Source organism: Equus asinus, chromosome 15 (genome assembly GCF_041296235.1).
Source record: "Equus asinus isolate D_3611 breed Donkey chromosome 15, EquAss-T2T_v2, whole genome shotgun sequence".
NCBI classification, from domain to species: Eukaryota; Metazoa; Chordata; class Mammalia; order Perissodactyla; family Equidae; genus Equus; species Equus asinus.
Genome location: NC_091804.1, coordinates 22949029 through 22973483, shown reverse-complemented (window position 1 = coordinate 22973483; position 24455 = coordinate 22949029). Strand labels below are relative to the sequence as shown.

Genomic DNA, 24455 nt, shown 5'->3' with positions numbered 1-24455 from the left:
CAGGCCTGGGAGCTCCACTAGACCCCACACCTCACCTCTGCCGGGTGGGCTGACCATGGACCCACCAGCAAGCTAGGGACAAAGACCTTCCACCCCGCCCCACTGGTGGCCTGCTGTTTACTGAATGAACCAATCAATTAATTAACTAACGACATATCAAGTTACTTTCTCCGAAACCCAGATGCTATCCTGGGAACCAGAAGGGGGACACAAGAAAGGAGAAATGCTAAAAGACCGAATATTTATTCAAAAGAGACTGAACTAACTTGGAAACCATTTTAAACCAGGAAAGATGAGTATTTAACTGCTGAGGCTAGGCACGCACAGACCCTCTGCTCCCTCCCCCGCCTCCTACCCCTAACTGTCCCACAAGCAGGATGGAAGTTCCTGGGAAAATTCAGATAAGTTACAGAAAATAAAAAAGCTACATTTTTTTTGCACACCAAAATTTCAGTGTGTTCGATGTTGTTCCCTCAACCTGATGTTACGATACCCGTACTATCGTTGTAGCAGTTTGAGAAAGGAGGAAACTGAAACTCTGAGCATCTGAGCCACTTGCTGCGGATCCACAGAGTTAGAAAATGGCGGGGCAGTTTCGAACCCAGTTCTGGGACTTTCCTCTCTACCCCAGGTGAGTGGGGTTTCAGGCAGTTGCCACAGGCACATAGAGAACTGAGGTCAGCTTGTTTGAGGAAATTCACACATTCCGACCCTGTGGAAAGGTTAGATGAAAGCCTTGGGGTGGACAGAAGCTTCCATCGGTTGAGCAGGAGGGGCCGGATAGCTCATGCTGGCGTTGGTGGAATGGGTAAGTCTGACCACGGCCCTTGTCTGCTTAAGCCTTCCCACGGCTCCCTGCCCTGGCATTCAAGGCCCATCAAGGCCCGGGCCTTGAAAGCTCCCTCAGCTTTACTCCTCGCCACGCCCCTAACCCACGCCTCCATTTTGTGCCAGTTCCCTGAAGGCAGCATGCTCTCCCGCCTCTGGACCTCTGCATAAGCTGGGCTCTGCCTGGGACACCCTTCCTTCTTCCCCCTCTTTTCCTTCCCCTTCTGATTTCCACGCTCTTCTCAGGACTCTGGGTATCCCTCCAGGAGGACTCTTCTGGCCCTCAGGCTGGGCTGGTCCCACCCATGTGCTCCCCAACTCCCAGACTCCCCTCTGTTGCAGCTCATGGCACTTGGGGTTGCAAATGCTATTTATCATCCCCCACAGGGCCATGCCATTTATCTCTGTGGTCCTAGCTCCCAACGCAGGGTCTGGCACAGAGACAGGAACAGCGAATACGAGCTTTTCTCCCCCCTTAAGATAGTTGTGATCTTTACAAAAGCTAGATCATTCTGGGGACTATTTTGTGAAAGAGCCCCTGCTGCCCTCTCCTCTTCTGCTTCGCCTGCCCACCTCTTCCCTTCTTTCTCACACGCTACGCCACCTGCGCATGCTCCCTGGGAGAGCAGGGGTGGGGTTGCTGAGCGAGAAGCTCTGAATGTTGTAGGTAGTTTCCAAGATCTGGCACCTGCTGCAGGTGAGGGCTCCTCCTCTACGTGGCCCCGAAAGGTGACCTCCTGAGGCCTGGCAGCCCATCCTCCCCGCCCTTGGGATTCTGTGACCAGGCCTCACTCTCCGCACCCTGCCCCTCCCCGGAAGAGGTCCAGGTTACCTGGAGTGAGGTGGGACAACAGCAGCAGTGCAGCCAGAGTCAGCAAAAGGAGCTTCATGGCTGGAAGTGGCCCAAGGCGAAGCTGCAAGTCCGATGCGATGGCAAAGCTAATGGAGAAGAGCTCTGGGCTCACTGGCTTGTGGTGCTTTTGTTCAACTGGAACAGATGTCACCCACACATGCCCTCAGCTGCCCACGGGTACAGCCCCCGCGCCCCCTGAGCCCGCAGGGTGTAGTTGCACACCCTCAGCTGGCACGCCTCCTTTGGTCATTTCGGCCAGCAGGGAGAGGTCAGGCAGCAAGGTCCAACGTCCAAGGCTTAGTACAGGTCCTTCTACCCGGCTCCAAACCGCCTAAACTAAGCGACCACAAGGGGGCGCCACGCACAAGAAATCCAGAAGGTCGGGGAAGAGTTAGAGGGTGACGCTGAGCAGTATTTTGAAGAATAAATACCAAAGCACCGGGCAGATGAGCCAAAATGGTGTTCCAGGCAGAGGAAAGTCTGTACAAAGGCTTATATTGGTGTTGAAAATGAGAAATATGCATAACTGGAGCTAAAACTGGGAGGAGAATGGTAGTAAGAGATGAAGCTCCCAGCACCAGCCTGGCTGTGCCCTCTCAGAAGTACCAGCAGCCTTGGCCACCTGCCATCTGAGTACTTACCATGCAGGGTCGTCCCTCTGGGCACCAGGCTGTGCCCCTTCTCAGGAATCACAGAAAAACAAATTCAAATGACAGCGAGGTATCATTTCTCCAATCAAATTGGCAAGGATACTATTTTATTGGTCATCCCACAATTTTGTAAGATACAGGGAAGGAGTAATATCTTGATTGTGGAAGTGCAGACTAGAGCAACTTTTTTGGAGGGTGTTTGCCTTTAACCAGATCCTAAAATATGCACATCCTGCAATCCAGCAACTTCATCTGCAGGACCTGGTAGTGGCCCCCTGGGTGCTCAGCAGTGACTTCCCTTTCTTCTAGTGACAGCCCTTTGATTTCTTTTGGGGAACCATCTCTCCTTCACTCTCATATTCAATCTTCCAATCCTGCTTTTGGACATTTCATTCTCTGATGCGCAGACTCATCTTTTAAAAATATAAATTAGATGTTGTTGCCGTATCCTATGGCCATCCTTTGCACCCAGGATACAATTCAAACTCTTCTCCCTGGCTTACCTGATCTGGTTGCTGCATACCTCTCTGATCTTATCTCACACCAATTCCCCCTCCTCCCCCACTCCTCAGCCAGGCTGGCCTTTCTTCTTTCCATTGTTCCTGTCTCAGGGCGTTTGTGCTTGCTATTCTGAGATTATTGCTATTCTGAAGCTATTCTTGCTAACCTGAAATATTGTTCCTGATTTTCCTATGTTTGGCTCCTTCATTCCACTTATGTTTTAGCTTAACTATTACCTCCCGAGAGAATATTTTTCCTAACCACTCTTTCTGACGTCACAAATTGTCACTCTATATTGATTTTATTGAGCCCCTGCTGTATGCCATCCTAGAGCAGGAATTTTGAAGTCAGATAGCCTTGGGCTGAATCCTTGACCTTTAATTTGTGAGCTTTCTGACATTGTATAAGTTACTTAACCTCTGTGGATTTAAGATTTTCACCAGTGAAAAGAGATCTTAATGTTACCTATCTCATTGAAGTGTTTTAAGGATTAAATGAGTAATCTATGTAAAGTGCTTAGGACAAGACTTGAAACAGAGTAGCTTCTCATTAATTGTTAATGATTATTATACTATCACATCATCATAGTCATTTACTTAATCTCAAAATGTAGACATCTTAGAGAAAACAATATGTAATAACAATGCCTGGGATTTCATCTGGGAAGAATCAAATGTTTGGGGTGAGTTATCTAGATGCTTCTTAACTCATATCTGGCTCCTGAAGGCTGGGCTAGTCTGGGGCTGTCAACCATAGCATATGGCAGATCATTCCGTATGGCTTGGGCTTCATTGAGGGGTAGAAGGACTTTCTACACGGAATCTCAGTGGTCCAAGAGCAAGCGCTCCAGCAAATAAGCAGAAGATTGCATGGCCTTTTATGACCTAGCCTTGAAAGCATCACTTCTGCAGAACTTTACCAGACAAAGCAGTCATAGGCATGCCTGGATTCAAGGAGAGGGAAATTTCTTCCCTTGATGGGAGGAACTTCAAATAATTTTCAATGTTTTAAAATCACCTTCCACATGTTAGACATTCAAGTGGAGGTGTCAGGCTAGATATGTCATGAGTCAAAAGAGATTAGAGAAGAGCTTAAGGCTATCAATGTAACTCTTGGAGTTTTCAGAGTATGGATGGTATTTAAAACCAAAAGACTGGGTAAGAACCTGTAGGTGTGGCAATATGAGTCAGTTCTAGGAAATGGGATGAGAGCAGAAGTGATGTGTGCCACTTCCTGGTCATATCCTTACAGAAAGTATCCTCTTACCCTACATTTCTCGTTTTTGGGAAATGGAGAAAACTGGAGCAGCTACTTTTTATAAATGGATGGAAGCTACCTGTTGAGACTAAGCTAATGAGGATTATTTTAGGCTGGTTACTGTTAAAAACTGCAGATGAGAAGGAGGCTCTGAGGGATGGAATTTGCTTGCCCTTTGATGAGAGACCTTTGCATTTGTGAAGGAAGTCTCCATCTGTGGGGGGTGTCTCCCTCTCTGCACCAGGAGAAATGGGGGATGACCTTATCTCTAGAAACTCTTAATGGGGACGGCAAGGACTTAAGTCTTGTTTATTGTGCTTGTCTGGTAACCTCATGTAGCTGACTCCCCCCACCACCAGCATCCTCCAGGAAGTAGAGGACATCCTGACTTAATCCGGTCCGGTTCTTATCTAAAGTTATAGGACCACCCAATAACCAGAACCCACCTGCACTGATACCATTTTAATGACTTTTTAAACATATTCTTTCCTTTGTCTTGTAAAGAGATAACTCACATACCTATGCCTTAAATTTAGCCCTAGTCTCAACCCATGTTTGCAGCAGCAGCAGCGGGCGCAGCAGCAGCTCCTCCTGCCCGTGGGTCCTGTCCCCGTGCTATTTCACACTATTCTCTAAATAAAAGAGCACTACTGCCAGACCTTGAGAGTCCAAAAGATCTTTCTTTCGACTCCTCGGCTCACCGACCCCGCATCATAAGCCATCTTAGTAGCCTCCAAATTGTTGTGTGAGAGGAAAATATACTTTCCTTTTATTTAAGCCATTGTGTTTTGATGTTTCTTTATTACAGCAACTTAACCCACACTCTACTTGATTTTCCTAACATTTAGTGGTGCAGGGAGTAGAAAAGAATGCTAAAGTAGGGAATCTAATTGGAGACCCCCTGCACAAATTTTGGACCTCAAAGAGCTATTATATCAGTGGGAACGTGAATTAGAAATAATGGTGTTCTCACTATTGAGAGAATCACAGAAAAAAGTGTGCCTGTCTTGAGTTTTAGCACTGGGTGGAGATGGGGGAGTGATACTGGCTCAACACAAGGTTGGCACGAGGGAAGCCATATTGTAGAAAAGAAACCATATTGTAACTTTGAATGACTTCTGATTAACTAGCCCTGACCCACCAGCCCTTTTGAATCTTTGCTTTAGTTTGCCTGGATAAGTAAGGGTCTATCTCCAGGGGATTTGCAGCCTCTGTAGATTTTATGGCCCCTTGCAGCTGAGATAAGATGATAACTTTGTTCCTTTGAGTTCCTTAGGAATGTGATGACCTCTGTGCAGAGGGCCTCTGCGTATAGCTGTCATCAATGACAACTGAAAGATCAGAGTATAGGGTGTTCTGGTCTCTGACGCATATCCAGTAAAACAAAAGACTATTGGGAACTAAGACCAGATGTCTGCCCCCAACCAGGGGATCAGATGGAGGCCCCACCCAGAGACCAGCTGTATCCCCCACCTGGAGACAAGCCCTGTATATAACAGGCCTGTAGTCTTTGTTCTGTAAGATGGTTCTTTTGGACATTGGTCGGCCATCTTCCCTCTTGCTAGCAAGCTGTAATAAAAACTCCTTTTTCTCCTACCACCTTGCCTCTTGAGTATTGGTGTGTCTTATGGTGGGCAGATGACCCCCCCTTGGACAGTAACAGGAGGACTTGTAAATATAATTAAACCCTCCTGTGGGGTTGTAGACGAAATTTGCAATACCTAGGTGATACTCAAATTCTCAATTAAGAATTTACCTGATGTGCCTGGTTGGAAGAAAACAGAAACTTTGAAAGAACCCTCTTCAACTCAGGCTACAAGGAATTCCCATAGATAAAGTTCCAAGATGATCTCATTGTCAAAAATCACAAACCATAAGGTAACAGGGAAACATGACTGAAAGTCAGTAGCAACTTCATTAGGAGAATCAAATCCATAAAGACTTCAGATATTGGAATTATCAGAACCATGATATAAAATAAATGTAGTTAATATACTTAAAGAAATAAATCCAGGGAACGAAAACATGAGTATAGATCATGAGACTGTAGGAGAATTACCAAATGAATGGAAAAATAAATAGAATTGCTAGAAATGAAAAATATGATTGAAATTAAAAATTCAGTAGAGACTACCATTTTCTAGAACATAGCAATCTACATTACTTGGATCAAACTTCTTGCAAAATGACTAAAATACTGCATAAAATATTTAAAAAACATTCCTAAGGTATCAAGGAGCTGACAAGATAGGGAATAATTAAAAGGCCAAAATTGAAGGGAAAATGGGAACCCAGAAAGATGTGTAGAGCCCTGGAGCTCCTTTTGCCCTGAGGGCATCTGCAAACTTGATGTTTTGATGGTCTTGAGGTGAGAGGAAGAGAATTCAAAGGCCAGGGCCCACTCAGGGTAAAGTTCAACGCGAGATTATGTCCTCACATTAAACTGGGACTACAGAGTTCTATACATCAAGAGTAAGGGTGAACCATAAGTAAAGCTGCTTTCCCTCACTCAGATATGTTCTTTGTTGCTAAGCAGAGCAAGAGAGAAAAGTCATTAGGATGATGTAACTAAAAGCTGATCTTCAGTGGCTGGCCCGTGGCTGAGTGGTTAAGTTCATGCACTCGGCTTCAACAGCCCAGGGTTTTGCCAGTTCAGATCCTGGGCGCAGACATGGCACCACTCATCAGGCCATGTTGAGGCAGCATCCCACATGCCACAACTAGAAGGACCCACAACTAAAAAAATATACACCTATATACTGGGGGGGTTTGGGGAGAAAAAGCAGGAAAAAAAACCAAGATTGGTAACAGTTGTTAGCTCAGGTGATAATCTTGTAAAAAAAAGCTGATCTTCAAGTGTTTTTGTTGCTCAGATGTCACCTGACTTGCAAAACAAAACAAAACAAAAAATCCCAAGCCTTCAAGTTATGAATTTATTTGAAAGTGATTGCACACTGGTAATGTTCCAGGCATTTGGCAGAAGAAATTGAAGCTGGCTATCTGAGGGTTATTGTAGATATTCAACAAGAACATGGTTGCCTTTTGACCTTGTTCCCAACACAGACATAGATGGATCTTGTCAATTTGCTGTTTTCTTATTTAACTTGAGGGGTAACTCAGGTCTCCAGGATTTGTGAGTTTGTTTTGCAGAAGAAAGAGAATGCCTTTGGGGAGGTTGCGATCACTGGATGGCCGGATCCCAGTGGTTGTTGCAGACTGCCCAGGGGCTTATCAGGAGTGACCCCTTTATTTCTCCCAAGCTCCTTCTGCCAAGCCCCTTAGCTCTGTAAAACCCCATTTTCTGCTCTTGTTAATGAGGATTTGAGTGAACCCATGCTCCCACCTTTGCATCTTGGCCAATTCGAATAAACCTTTCTCCATCTCCAAGCATCATGTCTCAGTGTTTGGCTTGTTGCACATTGGGCACATGAATTTGAGATTAAGAGGTCTGGTATCAAAATGCAAATGCTCTCTGCAGGAAGGCCCCAACGAAATCACAAATAAAATTCAAGGACAGTTAATAGTACATATTCAAAGATTATGAAGCACACAGAGAAATAAGGCACCGTCAACAAGAACCATAAGAAACATACCTATGAAACTTCAGTTATTAGAATTATCAGAGTGTGTGCATGTGTGAGATGTTTAACATAACATTTAATTAGAGTTCCAAAAAGAGAGAAGAGAGAATGGTGGCAAGGTTATTTTGGAAAGTTAATGGCTGAGAATTTTCTAGAACTGATGAAGTACATAAACTCACAGATTCAAGAAGCCCAATGAATCTTTAACAGAATAAATAAAAAGAAACCAACATTTAGACTCATCATAATGAAACTGTAGAACACAGACACACACAGACACACACACACAAAAGAGATAATATCTTAAGAGCAGCCAGAGGGAAAAGACCGATAACTCTCAGAGAAGCAACAGTTAGGCTTATAGTTAACTTTCTTTTCAATAACAATGGAACACAGAAGAGAGTAGAATGATATTTTCAATGTGCTATGATAAAGTGTCCATCTAGAGCTATATAACCAGAAAAAATATAAGAATTAGGGTGAAATAAAGACATTTCTCAGCAAACAAAAATTAATCAAGATTGGTACCAACATACCTTTACTAAAAGAAACCTTAAAGGATGTACTTTAGGCAGAAAGAAAAATAATCCCACATGAAATGTTTTAGGTGCAAGGAGAAACGATTAGCAAATAAAGCGATACATGTGAGAATGACCTAAACAAATATTGACCATATAAAACAATAAAAATAACTTACAACAGAAGGAAGTCAAGAGCAACAATAGCTCATCCATAGAAAGGGGGTCTTCGTGTCACAAAATAAGAAGGTTCCTATTAACTTTATCCATCCAGTGAATTTTTTCAGGTCTAAATTTTTTATTTGGTTCTTTTTAAATAAATGTTTTCTGTTTCTCTGCTGAGATTTTTTTTCTTTTCATTCACTATAAGCATGTTTTTATGATGTCATTGCGCAAAATTATAGTAACTGTTTTAAAAGCCTTGTCTGTTAATTCCAACACCTGAGTCATCCTGGGATTGATCCTGGCTGATTGTTTTTTTCTCTTGAGAGTGGGTTACTTTTCCTCTGTCTTTGTATGTTGAGTAATTTTGGATTGTGTCCTGGACATTATGAAAACTATGTTACATAGATTTTCAATTCTCTGATATTTCTCCAAAGAAGTTGACTTTTTGGACATATAATTAATTTGGTTGGACTCAAAATGCAAACTCTGTCTCTTGGGTAGTAGCTCAAACGTTAGTCCAGTTCTTTTATTCTTTGCTGGGCCGCATGAAGTCTGCTCTGTACACATGAGGTTCAGGGGTCAGCCAGAGATTTGGTCAAAGTTTGTAGACAGCAATTGCACCTCCTTCTCTCCATCTCTCCTGCCTGGTATTCCCACCCTAACTTTACAGTGTGGTTCCAAACTCTGTCCTCTGTTTTCCAGGCCAGAGAGACTGCAGGTTTTCTATCAGAGTTCTAGCTGTCCCACATGGTGCCAACTGTGACTGCCCTGAAGGTGGAAGCTGAAAAAAGTAGAAACTTCATGTCATCTTCTTCTTTCAAGGGTCAACGCCCTTCCAGAATCTGGCTGCTTTTGTTTTGTGTACAATTCCTTCAAGTAATACTTTTTGTATTTTGTTCAGAGATTACAGTTGTTATCTGTGGGAGGTTAGTTCCAGAAGAAATGGTCACATTAGAAGCTCACTTCAAGATATTAACTTTAAACTATGGCAAATTAAGTATGCATGCTAAAATTTCTAGAATAACTCTAAAGAGAGTGTTTTTGTTTTTTTAACTGGGGAGTAACAACCAATTAGAGGATCTTCGTGATAGTTAAGTATTTCTGCATAACAAATTACCACAAATGTAGCAGCTTAAAACAACGCACATTATTATTTTACAGTTTCTCTGGGTCGAGAGTCACCTAGTTAGGCCAGATTCTCTTCTTCAGGGTCTCATAAGGCTGCAATCGAGATATCATCAATTATTGAAAGAGTGTTCAAATCACTTACTATAATTATGGATTTTCCTATTATTCCTTGTAGTTCTATTAGTTTTTGCTTCACACACCTTAAAGATATATTTTAAGGTGAATAGCATTTAGTATTTTATGTCGTTTTGATGAATTGGCCCCTCTATCATTATGAAGCTGACAGTGAGGATATAGATAGTTAAAATCACTATCAACGAACTTGACCTAATTACTATTAGGTTTGATTTGGGGATTTTTAATACCTCTAGTTGACATGTTTAATCTTTCCTCTAACTTCTTGAATATATGGAATACAGTTATAAGAACTATTTTTTCGTCTTTGTTTACTAATTCTATTATCGGTGTCATTTCTCACCTGATTCTATTGATTGATTTTTCTCCTCTTTATGGGTTATATATTTCTGCTTCTTTCCCTGCCTGGTAATTTTTGATTGGATGTCTTTTGGGATCAGGAATAATTTTATATTCTTAAAATATTTCTGAGGTTTTCTCTGGACACAATTAAATTTGATTATTTTTGGTCCTTCTTTTAATCAGATTTTAGTGTGGGGTTAATTTCCTCCCAGCACTAAGGCAAAACTCTCTTGAATGCTCTATCTGATATCCTGTAAGTTATGAGGTTGAATACTCTGGCTGGTTGGAACCAGAACTGTTTCTATACCTGTGTGAATTCCAGGGATTGCTTCCTTTCAGGTGGCCCAGGATTGGATGGTTTTCTGACACACACGCTCTGGTAATTACTGAGCTGAAGACTAGAGGATCCTCGAGGGGTCTCTGGAGACCTCTCTCTTTTTCTCTGGGCAGCTCTCTCCTCTCTAACATTCTACTCTGTAAACCATATCTGCTTTGATCTCACGGGACTCCCAGTTCTGTTCTCTTCAACACTGGGGGACATCAGGCTCCAAATGGCTTCTTTCTTCCTGTGTCGTGACCTGGAATTTCTCTCAAGGCAATAAGGTGGGTCAGTCATAGAGCTCATCTTATTCATTAATCAGATCTCAAGAATCACTGTCCCTCGTTGCCCAATGTCTAATGTCTCCAAAACTGTTGATTCATACATTTTGTCTGGCTGTTTAGTTATTTCAGGTGGGAAAGAGCTGTTTCAGATGGAGTGACAGGAGCTGTGTTGACCTGTTCCTGTTATAGTTCCTGTTACTCCATCTTGGCCAGAAGTGGAAGTCCTAGTCCGAGATAGTTTACCCACAAGTTCTATCAAACATTCACGGGACAATAATAAAAAAATAATAACAAAAATTTCAGCTTACACAAATTCTCTCAGAAATGATAAAAAGGGAATATTTCCCCATCCATCTTTTGGGGTCAGCATAACTTGGCTTCAAAGCCCAAAGAGGACACGATTAGGAAGACTAATCTCACTTAGGAACATAGATATGTGAATCTTAGACACATTGTTGGCACAGAAAATCCAGAAATATATAAAAATGTTAATATTTTGTCACTAAATTGGTTTTATCACAGGAATGCAGGTTTGATTTAAAATTAGAAAATCAGTTAATATAATTTGCCATATTAATAGTTTCTGGTTAAAAAACACAAAAATTAATAGCATTTTTAGGCATCAGAAGTAAAAAAAACGTAATTTTTAAAAGCACACTATTGGACTTTTGGGGTGAAATACACTCATCTTTAGTCATTCATGCCTCAAATCCCACTTAAACTACAGCAACCAAGGAGTTTTTTTTTTTTTTTAAAGTCATAAACTAATAAAGGGAGAATGAGGTGGAGAAGACAATAACAATGTGGAAGCTAGAAAGCAGATGGATGGGTTGGAAATACAGTAACAGACTAAAGAAAAGTGAATTAAAGCTGACAGTGGGAAAAACCAAGAACTAACCCAATTTAAACCACAGAATAAATAAGAGCCCAGAATCCGGTGGTACCATGTCCATCTAGAAATAAGGAGAAATGTGGAAGAGTTAAAACATGGAGTTTTGGTTGAAAGGATGTTTAAGAACAAAATCCTTAGATGCTGTGTCTCTTCTCCCTTTTATACGGACAGCCATCACCTTACGCCTACAATACTACAATACCCTAATCATGACAAAAGGCTTAAAGACTTTCTCTAGCAAGGATGATACAGAAGGCCTCGGGACTCGGGGATCCCAAGCATCATTGAAAGTAAGTTTAATAAACACAGAGTATGAGGCTTAACTGAAGCATGCAAACTGCTTGCCGGAAAACCCTTTAACCTCCAGCTTTCATTCCCCACTTAGCCCTCAAAATTTCCAGCAGGAGATTAATAGAGAAGCAGAAAATATCTGAAGATACTGACATTGGCATTTCTCCACTGAATGGCCCAGTCAAATCATCTTACTGTCAGTGACACAACTGGCAAGGCCCATCCATGTGCTTAGAGCTTCAGTCAGAATTTTAGCCCCTCACTCTCAAATATCAACAAATAAATATTATCATTGAAGTCTCTCTTATGACAAATAGAGACCAAAACCAACTAGAACAAAGCACTCATGGAGTTTCTAATAAGCTTTGCAATGGCACACTGTTATATCTGAGTACATAGTTAAGGATGATCAGTCATATGATCCTTGATTGGAGGAAAACACCTCATAAAATAGACCAACCAACCAACCAAAAACTTATAGGAAACAGATAATGCAGGGAGGAAAATGTCATTAAAATCCTCAGAGAAATTAGAGAAGTTACTATAACCATGAAACAAAAATAGGATGCTATAAAAAGGAAAAGCCAGGCAATAAGTAAGAACTCTTAGAAATTAAAAATATGATAGCATAAAATGGAAAAGAAAGATTAACAGTGGGCCGGCCCGGTGGTGTAGTGGTTAGGTTCATGGGCTCTGCTTAAGTGGCCCGGGGTTCACAGGTTTGGATCCCAGGTGCAGACCTATGCACTGCTCATCAAGCCAGCTGTGGTGGTGTCCCACATACAAAATAGGGGAAGATGGGCACCGATGTTAGCTCAGGGCCAATCTTCCTCACCAAAAACAAAAAAAACAAAAAAAGGGAAAGATTAATAGAAAGGTTGGAAGATAAATTTGTTAAAAACATCCCAGAAACTAGAGGAAAAAACCCAAAGGAATGGAAAGCAAGAGAGAAAATATAAAAAAATTAGGGAATCAGTCCGAGGAGCCCAACATCTGAAAAATAAGAATTCCAGAAGTAGAGAACAGAAAAATAAAATGAAGGGGAAGAAATTACCAAAGAAATCCTATAGAACAATGGACAAAAATATAAATAGACAATTCACAAAGAAAGATAAAAAAGGGCTTTCAAGTATATGAAATGAGGGGCTGGCCCCGTGGCTAAGTGGTTAAGTTCGTGCACTCCGCTGCAGGCGGCCCAGTGTTTCGTTGGTTCGAATCCTGGGCGCAGACATGGCACTGCTCATCAAACCACGCTGAGGCAGCGTCCCACATGCCACAACTAGAAGGTCGCACAACGAAGAATATACAACTATGTACCGGGGGGCTTTGGGGAGAAAAGGAAAAAAATAAAATCTTTAAAAAAAAAAAAGTATAGGAAATGATGTTCAATTTCGCTCACAATAGGAATTTCAGAAAATTGTCTCTTGTGGGTTGATTTATGTGCCCCTGCAAAAGACATCTTAAAATCCTAACCCCAAGTACCTGTGAATGTGAAACAGTGTCTTACCATGTAAGCATAGGGTCTTCCATGCTCCTTCATTAGTATCCCATGGACCCCATTCCCGAAATTGCGTGGTCTGTTGTGACCCACTCAAGGATCTTGGGGAGAATACTAAGCCTTTATAATAACCAGAGCAAATCTTTGTGCATCAGCTATACAAGGAGGAGGTCCAAAGTGGGACCGTGGTTTGCCAAGTGCCATATAGCCTATTGGACGTAAGTATCAAGGGAAGAGGCCTCTGATCCCAGTGTGTAAAGAGAGTTGAAGCCTGATGAGGGCAGCCTTGAGAATCCTTATGTGTAAACTCAATTAGCCTGGCCTGTATTGGTGGTGAAAACACGGAGTTCTGCAGCATTCCATTTTCTGTGCTTTTTTAGCATTCAGAGAACCCACACATATGAGGATTCTGTTGATCTCTGCAGCCCATCTATTCCTATCTGCTCATGGGTGAGATTGAAGCCCAGAGAGGGAAAGTGACTGTCCCAAGGTCACACAGCAATTGAGTGGCACAGCTACCACATGTTGCTGATTATTTTCAACTCTTCCCTCTCTCACCCTCAATGCCGAAATCCTCCCTGAAGCAAAGCATTTTAGGCAGTGGGGCCTCTTCTCTTAGAGAGAAGATAATCAGAGAAACACATTCTTCCCAAGGTCTGAATGAATGTCTTCCTTTCTCTACTCCCCTATTCCCAAATTGAAAAGTTACATTTTAAAAAAAGGAGTTTGCTTAACTTATGTTAAAACTGTGACAAAGGTGGTTCTCTAGACCAGATAATGTAGGGCTTTCTAGGGCTTAGTAAAGACTGCATTATTTTGGGTCTGGCCCCATGGCCTAGTGGTTAAGTTCGCACGCTCTGCTTTGGCGGCCCAGGGTTTCGCCAGTTTGAATGCTGGGCACGGACATGGCACCGCTCATCAGGCCATGCTGGGGTGGCGTCCCACATGCCACAACTGGAAGGACCCACAACTAGAAACACACAGCTATGTACCGGGGGGCTTTGGGAGAAAAAGGAAAAATAAAATCTTTAAAAAAAAAGACTGCATTTTTTTCTATGTGTGACATGGAGTCTTGGAGGGTTTCAAGTTATAACAAGGGCTGACATATGTTTAAAAAAAAAATCCTTCTGGCTGTTGTATGATTTCTCCCTGCTGGTCCCTAAAAGACGTTGGGCAAAGGGAGGCGCATCAGCTCGGGGATGTGTGGTCCCTCTGTGGTGGGGGGCATTGGGATAGTGGCTGAGAAGTCCGAGGGAGGCAGGCTGTTCCAGGGCGGGCTGTTCCCGTGGGCAGCTGAGGGCACGTGTAGGTGACATCTGTCCCAGTTGATTAGAGGGAGAAGAGAGCCCAGAGCTCTCCTCCATTTGTCGTCAACTCACCAGACCTGAGACTACTCCTGGGGTTGGCTGAAGTCATGAAGCCTTTCCTACTGACTCTGGCGGTGCTGCTGCTCTTGTCCCAGGTCGTTCCAGGTAACCTGGACCTCTTCAGGGGGTGAGGGGTGGAGAGCGGGTCTTGGTCAGGGCGCTCCAGGGCCCGGGAGGATGGGCTGGCAGGTGGCAGGTGAAACACCACTCATCTGGGGAAGAGAGGAGAGCCCCCAAATCCTGGGTTAGACCCCGCCCCACCATTCACTAGCTCTGTGATATCCCCGGGAAACTCCTTGGCTCCTTTGAGCTTCAATTTACTCATTTATCAATTTGAAATCATAAATCAGGTTGAAGGATTAACACTGAACACACTGAAACTTTGCTCTGCAAATGTAGCTTCTTTATTTTCTAAACCCACAGAATAGGGGAACCGGCACCCAGACAGCCAGCTTTGCTGGTGGCAGGTGCCAGACCTCAGGCACCAACAATGACCCCAGACTTTTCCCTTATTCCCTCGGACCCCCTCTCTTTGGTCAGCTCCAAGGGTCAGGGGCAGGTGGTGTAGGTTGTGAGGGGCATGGGGGAGGTCAGCGAAAGCATGGAAAGCGACCTTTTCTCACGATAACCCCTTGGATTTCACACTATTCACAACTGCCTTAAGGGAGACGGAATCTCATGATTACCGTTGCCTGTCTGTGCCAGCCCCTGAACTAGAGCCGTGGAAAGGTTTTAAGTAGAGAAGGGCCCTCGTCAGACTTTCCCAGCGCAGGGTGCTAGGACCGTCTACTCCTTCTCATCTGACCGGAGCTTCCATCCCCACCACGCTCCAGGCATCTCCCTGACGTTTCCTCAGGGTCAGGACCTGAGCACGCTGCTTGGGAACACTCTGGACTCACACCTTGTGTCTGCTCATGGTAGACACACACACGAAACACCATTCACCTGGGGAGGAGGGAAGGCCCTCCAAATCCCAGGTGAGAACCTGCTCCACCGTTTATTAGCTCTGTGACCCCCAGTAAGCTACTTGGCTGCTCTGAGTTCCAATCTACTTGTTTCTCTATTTGAAATAATGTATTAGATTGAGAGGTCAACATGGAATACACTGAAATTTTGGTGTGCAACAAACAACTGTAGCTTCTCTATTTTCTATAACTCATCTGAACTTTCCCAGGAACTTCCATCCTGCTGGTAGGAAAGTTGGAGCTTGCAAAGGGCACGCGGGCTGCAGATAAACTCAGCAGATAATTACACATCTTTTCTGGTTTAAAACACTCTCAGATTAATTCATTCTGCTTTGAGTGAATGTTTAGTCTTTCAGTGTTTCTGCTTTTACCCTCCTCTCTCCCTTTTCCTTCCCATCTTGGCAGCTGGATTTAGAGGACAGTGGATATGTCATTACTTAGTTAAATAATCCATTTATTCAATAAATATTGTTAGTGGATTCCGGGGGCTGGGCACTGTGACAGGTGCTGGAGACAGAGCAGTGAACCGACCACCCGCCCACGCCCCACCCGCCAACCAGTCACACAAACAAGATCCTTGTCCTCTCAGATCTTACATTCTGTGGGGAGGAGGGAGGCAGCGACAGAGTAAACAGGGGAGGGGATAGCAAATATTAGAGGAGCGGATTTGCTATTTAAAAAGGGTTGTTAAGGAACTTCCTCACTGAAAAGGTGACATTTGAACAAGATGAAGGAATTGAGGGGTGAGCCATGCGGATACGTTGGGAAGAGCATTCGCGTATTAGCAGAACCACTTATAAAGAGATGCTTCACTTCATCTACTTTTGGTTACCTTTGGGTTTAGAAGGTTCAGAGAACACAGGGTAAATGCTTGACCCTGTCTTTGCCCATCAGTTTGCAAGATAATGAAATTGTTATTTGTCAGCCTCTGAGGTTGAGCCATTAGATTTTCTGAAATATTATTTTGAACTTATGGTTCTAAGCCACGAGTGCAATCTATTGCAGTTATCCCTATGGAAACACAAATTTCCCTCTTCTTGACCAGTGGCAATCTCTTCACTTTGGCTCTTGAGTGTTTTGATACATCTCTACCAGTCTTTGATAGCTTCCTTTGTATCTAGTATGGCAGAATATTTCAGGCTCATCTTATAATTTCCCGCCCAAGACCCAGAATAAGCCATATCTCCAAGAAGCCCTGGTTTCTTTTATTTCAGTGGGAAATGGTATTTTAAGACTACAATATGGGTGCCAGGGATACTAATTTCTATTGGTTGGTCAATGTTTCTAGCCTTTTTCAGTGACTAGAGCTGAAAAAATTCTATGATCTATCTATCTATCATCAATCATCTATCTATCTATCACTCACATATTTAAAAATAAAATACCTGTGAGTTTATACTGGTACTTTCAATTCAAATTGAGAACTCAGATTCAAAACCAACTTCCTCTATTCACATCAGTATCTTTTTTCTTATACTGAGAATTCTGATTCTCAAGGTCACAGAAGACGATAGAATTAGAATATCCCATAATCACTCATTTGATTTACTCTTCATTACATATACAATAGTTTAAGTGTAGTAATACCACCACAACATGATCATTCAAACTAGTTAAAATTTCTGCATTTGCTCTCACCATTATTCTCCCATTTTGATATGTTACTGTATCTATATTGTCAGAACATATCGCCATTACATACTCTGCTCCCTCCTTTTAACCCTCATTAATTCTAGTTCTACAGGCAACTTTATATTTAATGTTTGTTACCAGTCCTGCGTCAAAGCCTCCCTCCTTTGTTTGTCCAAAACTCTTTCCCTAGTAGATTCCTTAGGAAGGGCTCATGGGAACAATATTTCCTGAGTTTCAGTATGTTGATAACAGTTTGTTTTTGTCCCTTGTACTTGCAAGTCAGTTTTGTCGGATGTAACATTGTTTGCCCACTTTTTCTTGATTTGAGTGTCTTCTTCTTTTTTTTTTTTGAGGAAGATTAGCCCTGAGCTAACTACAGCCAGTCATCCTCTTTTTTTTTGCTGAGGGAGACTGGCCCCGAGCTAACATCCATGCCCATTTTCCTTTACTTTATATGTGGGACGCTCACCACAGCATGGCGTGCCAAGTGGTGTCATGTCTGCACCCGGGATCCGAACTGGCAAACCCCAGGCCGCCGAGAAGCAGAACGTGTGAACTTAACCGCTGCACCACTGGGCTGGCCCTGACTTGAGTGTCTTAAATATATGACTCCATTTTTTTTTCTCTGGCATAAAGCATTGTCAAATGTGTCTAGTTTTTATTTTTTTATTTTTTAAAGATTGGCGCTTGAGCTAACATCTGTTGCAAATCTTTTTTTTTTTCTTTTCTTCTTCTTCTCCCCAAAGTACCCCTGGTACATAGCTGTATATTCTAGTTGTAGGTCCTTCTGGTTGTCCTGTGTGGGATGTTGCCTCAGCATGGCCTGATGAGCGGTCCCATGTCCGCGTGCAGGATCTGAACCAGCGAAACGCGGGCCACTGAAGGGGAGTGCACAAACTTAACCACTCGGCCACGGGGCTGGGCCCTCTAATTTTTTTTTTTAACAAAAAAGTATAGTTTAATTGTTTTCCCTTATGTCACTTTGTATTTTTTTGGCCTGAATGCCCAAAGCATTCTTTTTCTTTAATGTTCAGTAATTTTACTGGACTATAACTTGCTTTGGGTCAGTATTCTCAAGTATGCCATAGATGCTTTCAGTATATGTTTTCAAATCTTTTTCTATTTTGGCAAAATGTATTGAGCAGTTTGTAGTATTTGTTCTGGTCCCTTGATTTTGTTTTCTTCTTTAGTGGTTCCTATTATTTGTATAGGATTTCTTTTGCCTATCATCAATATTTGGAATTTTCTGTTGATTCCTTTTTATCTCTTTCTTCCTTTCTTTTTGATTAAAACATCCTCTTTTCATCCTGTGTTTCTATTAAGCTACTACCTCTTGTGTTTATTTGATCATGTGTTTCTTCTAGTTTAGTCTTTACTTATGAAATGATTTTTAAAATTTATAATTCGTTCTGAGGTGCTGTCATGTCATATCTGAATTTATTTAAAGCTAGTGGTTTTTATACACTATTTCACTTAATCTCCACAACAGTGCTCTTAGGTGGGTGCAATATGTTCGTTTTAGAAAAGAGGAAATTGATGACCTGAGAAGGGAAGCAATCTGCTCAGCATCTTCCAGTTGGCTTGCTGTGTAGACAGATTTCAAATCCAGGTCTGTGGGTTCCAACTGTCCATGATCTTAACCCTCATGACCCACTGAACCCGTGAGAGGGCACGTTCAGGAAGGGCTGGGATTGGAGTGGGTGTCCAGAAAGGATGTGAGACGTATTACCACCACCCTATAAATCTGGAGCTGACTCCCCCGTTTTCTATGGTCCCCCTTTCCTGCCTGGCTGTTAGTCCTCTCAAGCCAGGACCTATTTCCCCTCAGGACTGATGTCAGCTCCCTTCTTTTTTTCTCTGTGTATCAGGCAGCGCTGAAAAATGCTGGAATCTTCATGGCACCTGCCGTGGGAAATGCGGCAAAAACGAAAAGTTCTTTCTTTTCTGCAAGAGCGGTAAACCGTGCTGCCTGAAGCTCAACTTCCAGCCGAATTTACCACTGAAGTCACTTAGTGCTTGAAGTTCGAGGGCACGAAAAAGAAGATAACCTTGCCCTGAGTCTGGCCTCAGTAGATTCCTGAGCTTTATTAAAACTCCATTGGCTGACTTCTGCATTTTTCTCAGAACATGCCTTACTTATCAAACTCAGGCGGAAGAGGTGTGGGAAAGGAAGTATAGATAGGAGAGGAAACTGGACCTACTGTGTGCTGGGTGCACACTTATTACCTCAGCTAATCCTTTCAGCCAATCCGAGAGGTAGATACTGTCATCACTTTTATTTTCTGGATGGGGAAACTGAGGTTCAAACTGGTGAAGTGATTTACCCAATGCCACTCACATGAGTAACATGAGGACGTACTGGGACTAAATCCTGGTCTGCATATAGGCTTGCAAATAGCTCCTTGCCTCCTGGAATGTTGCCAGTATAAATAAAAATGCATGTTGTATTTATTTGAATCTCTCAAGTAAAGAGCTGGGGGTCGAGAGCATTACAGTGGGGTCCTGTTTTCTGGGATTGTTACAGAGGCTGAAGAGTTAAGCAGGAAACTGTTAATCCTTAGGCCTAATTCTTCCTCCATTGCTTCTCTCTGTATATACTATTTTAATTTTTTTATATTTAGTTTAAAATTTTCCTCAAAACCATACATCCACTTAATTTTAAGAATCAGCTTTGAATAAAAGACTATAATAAATATAGGAGTCACCCCTTTTCCTTCCTCCATTTCTTGCTCTCCAAAGAAAACCACTTTCACATCTCTTGGTTGTTTCTGTGGATTTTACTTCCATATCCACACATAATATGCTTATTTGTATTGTTAATTTCTGTTTTCAGTTTTAGGTATTATCTGTTGAATTCCTGCTATGGAAGATGAGAGTTTGGCTATCTTTCATCTCCTTTGAATGTGTTCACAACCATTAGGTGTTTTATCAGTTTTATCTTCCTGGAGACCTTTCTCCCTGGGCACTTGGACCTGCTCCACTCTGAATTAGAAGCCTTACATCCGTGACCTTTTCGGATCTCCATTCACGTCATCTTAAGGATTCTCTTTGATTTTCTCATGAGATGAATGCCTTGCTTTCTGGATCCTAGGTCTTTCTTGACTTCCTCCTTTATTTTGGCAGAGCACCTCCTGGTAGCTTTCTGAAAATGTCTGACCTCAATGCACTAATCTCACACTTGCATTAGTAGTTTGGTTGCCCATTCTGTACTGGAAATGGTTTTCTCTCAGAATTTTGAAGGCATTGCTGCATTGTGTTTCAACACCTAATGCCACCGTGGAGACATCTGAAGCAATTCTGAATCTCCTCTCTTTGTAGGTGATCTGTTATTTCTCTCTGAAAGCTTTTAAGATTTTCTCTTTAACTACAGGTTGTTGAAATTTCATAATGATTTGCTTGAATTTCTTGCAGGATGATTTCAATCAGTTTTGTTGCGTGTTCAATTCGCCCCGTCCGTCTGCAAACTCGTGTCCTTCAATTCTAGGCCATTCTTTTCTTGACTTAATTCTTTGCATTTCCTGCCCCTTGTTTTGCCTGTAGTCTATTTCTGAAATCCTTATTTTTCAAATGTCGGATTCCCTGACTGATTCTCTAATTTTCTTATATTTTCTTTACTGCTTTTATCTGTGTCTTTTTAATCATATTTCTAGAAAGTTCATCTTTGTACTTTTATACTCTGAAATTTTTTTCTCGTTCTTTATTTTTTCTTTCTTTCTAAAAATAGCATCCTGTTCTTGTTTCATGGTTTCAATAGCTTCTCTTATTTTTCTGAAGATTTTGATGATTTTTCTGATGATATTATCCCTTACCTACTCTGTTTCTTTTTATTTGCTTTTTTCTCTTTGACCTTTCTTTAATGTCAGAAGCTTTCCTCACCTGGTGAGTAGTTCTTGGTTACATGCTTATATTTTGGAGTGGGCCTCTGCTAACTGGCTTAAAACACAGTGCCTGTGTCTTCAGGTTTTTTTCTCTTGGACGGGCTAGATATCCCTGAGAACACTCTACAATCCTTATGGAGCCCTCATGAATGGGGTTAGTGCCCTTAATAAAGAGACCCCGGAGAGCTCTCCCACCTCTTCTGCCGTGTGAGGACACAGTGAGAAGACGGCTATCTGTGAACAAGGACCCGGGCTCTCACCAGACAATGAATCTGCTGGTGCCTTGATCTTGCACTTCTTAGGCTCCAGAACTGTGAGAAATAAATATTTATTGTTTAAGCCATCCAGTCTATGGTAGTTTGTTATAGCAGCCCCCAAAAGACTAAGACATAAAGTGTCTATGTCTTCGGGTTTTTTCTGAGGTTGGCATTGGATTTCCCTGGGCAGAATCCTCCACAGTCCTGCTCAGAATGTGCAGGTCTGCCTGTTGCTGTCCTCAGAGTGAGATGGGAAACATGGAATATGTAAAACCTCACCTAACTCTCCTGTGTTCCACATGATACCCCTGCTCTCAACTGGCATCGTGTCCCTGTCCCCCTATCCAGAGACTCTTTGTATCAGCCTCCTCAGAAAATAAAGCTCTAGTTTTCTGCTGATAGGGGAGGGATAGTCATGGGAATTACTTGGGGAACCTGCTAGGCTTGACTATAGGGGATCAGATAGAGATGGAGAAGGGAGGTGGGGCTTACATCAACTGGTGCTCAGATCTTGGGGGACCACATTCCTGCTTGCAGCAGAGCCCAGGCAGTGATCCCAGTCGGCAGCTCTGCCCATCTGCAGAGCCAAGCTGATGACCCCATCTAGCCCGAGAGCTCAGCTGCAGTTCTGCCTGATTTGGGTCCCGAGCCAATGAGCCGTACCAGCTGTGGAGCTCATTCTATGACCATCCAGGCAGGGAAGCAAATTTGCAGCCTTGCGCTACTGCTATGTATAGCCTCCAGTCCTGCTGACCAGGAAGCCTAGCCAGGGAACCTGGGCAGCCAGGGAGCCCATCCTACAACCATGCCTGGGCAGGGAGCTAAGCCAGCAGCCCTGCCCAGTTGTTAAGTATAGCCTCTGGGCCTGCATAACCAGAGAGCCAGAACAGTGACCCTGCCAGGAAACACAGCCTGAGGCCTCGAGCAACCAGAAGTGATTGCCAAGCTCTTTTAATGGTCCTACCTGACCAGAGAGCACAGTCAGTGGCCTTGGTTGAATGCAGAGCCCAGCTGGCAGGTCCACACAAACATAGCGTCCAACCAGAAGCAACCCGAGCCCCAATCCCCGACCTCAGAGGGTATCACACGCCAGTTGTGAAAGGCTGTGAAGTGATCCTCTAAGATCACTTTCACCACTCCTGTTCAACATAATCTTGGAAATCCTAGCCAGAGCAGTCTGGCAAGAAAAAGAAATAAAAGGCATCCAAATTGGAAAAGAAGAAGTAAAATTCCCTCCGTTTGCAGACAACGTGATCTTACATGTAGCAAATCCTAAAGACTCCACCAGAACGCTGTTGGAACTAATAAATGAATTCAACAAAGCTGCAGGGTACAAAACCAACATACAACAATTGGTTGTATTTCCATACACTAATAATGAATTACCTGAACAAGTAATAAAGAAAGACAATCCTGTTAACAATAGCATCAAAAGCAATAAAATACTTAGAAATTAATTTAACCAAGGAGGGGAAAGATCTGTAGCTGAAACCTATAAGACTTTGATTAAAGAAATTGAGAAGACACAAATAAATGGAAAGATACTTTGTGTTCACAGATCAAAAGAATTAATATCGTAAAAATGTCCACACTACCCAAAGCCATCAATAGAGTCAATGCAATCCCTATCAAGATTCCAATGACACTTTTTTAAAGAAATAGGAAAAATCCTAAAATTCATATAGAACCACAAAAGATCCCAAATATCCATAGCCATCCTGAGAAAGAACAAGCTGGAGGCATCACGCTTCCTGATTTCAAACTATATTACAAAGCTATAGTAATCAATACAGGATGGTACTGGCATAAAAATAGATACATAGACCAATGGAACTGAATGAAAGTCCAGAAATAAACCCACCCATATAAGGTTTAACTAATATTTTACAAGGGAGCCAAGAATACTCATTGGAGAAAAGATAGTCTGTGTTGAGAAAATTGGATACTTACATGCGAACAATGAAACTGGACCTCTACCTTTCACCATTCACAAAAATTAACTCGAAATGAATTAAAGACTTAAATGTAAGACCTGAACCCATGAAACTCCTAGAATAAAACCTAAAGACAAAGCTCTTTGACATTGGTCCTAGCACTGATTTTATGGATATGACACCAAAAGCATAACAGTAAAAGCAAAAATAAACAAGTGGGACTACATCAAAGTAAAAAGCCTCTGCACAACAAACAAAGTGATTAACAAAATGAAAAGGCAACCTATGGGATGGGAGATAAGACTGAAGCAAGTGATGCTTATCTTAACATCAACAACAGTGCTGTAAAGAAAATACTCTCTGTTTCTTCTCTGTATTACTCACACCACCTCACTTCTGGTCACCAAATGTGTGGGTTTTTACCCCATTCTGACCACTTCTCCAACACTGGCTGGTGTCCTGCAATTCAATTCAGTTGTGACACCATCTCCCTGGAGTTGGCATCAGACTCCACAAGTTAAGGGCTCAGGCCCACAAAACTGCCCCCACTTCAGACACCAACCACAAGTCCCAGGTTGTCTGTCACCTGTACTTCTCATCAACCAGCTATAAACTGGGGCTCCTGTGGCCCCCTCCTTGGGTTCCATAATTTGCTAGAATGGCTCACAGAACTCAGGGAAACACTTACTTATATTTATGTTTATTATATAATAAAAGATTCGATAAAGGATACAGATGAGCAGCCAGATGGAAGAGAGACACAGGACAAAGTTTGGGAGAATCCCCAGCACAGGAGCTTCTTCCCCCGTGGAGCTGGGGCGTGCCACCCTCCTGGCACACGGATATGTTCTCCAATCTGGAAGCTCTCCGAACTCTGCAGTTTAGGGATTTTCATGGAGGCTTCCTCATGTAGGCATGATACATTGTTAACTAAATTTTCAGCCCCTCACCCCTCCCCAGAGGATGGGTTGAAAGTTCCAAGCTTCTAATTATGGCTTGGTCTTTCCGGTGACCAGCCCCCATACTGAAGCTATCTAGGAGCCCACCCAGTGTTGCCTCATTAGAGTAAAAGACGCTCTTATAACCCAGGAAATTCAAAGGGACTTAGGAACTCAGTGTCACTAACCAGGGTCAATAACCAAATATTAGAACAAAAGATGTTCCTAGCACCTTTATTGCT

At 42.6% G+C, this 24455-nt stretch overlaps 1 protein-coding gene across 1 annotated transcript in view; it reads right to left on the bottom strand.

Moving 5' to 3' along the window:
• Window positions 1–24455, bottom strand: part of DEFB123 (defensin beta 123) — a 44558-nt gene that overhangs the window by 15590 nt on the left and 4513 nt on the right.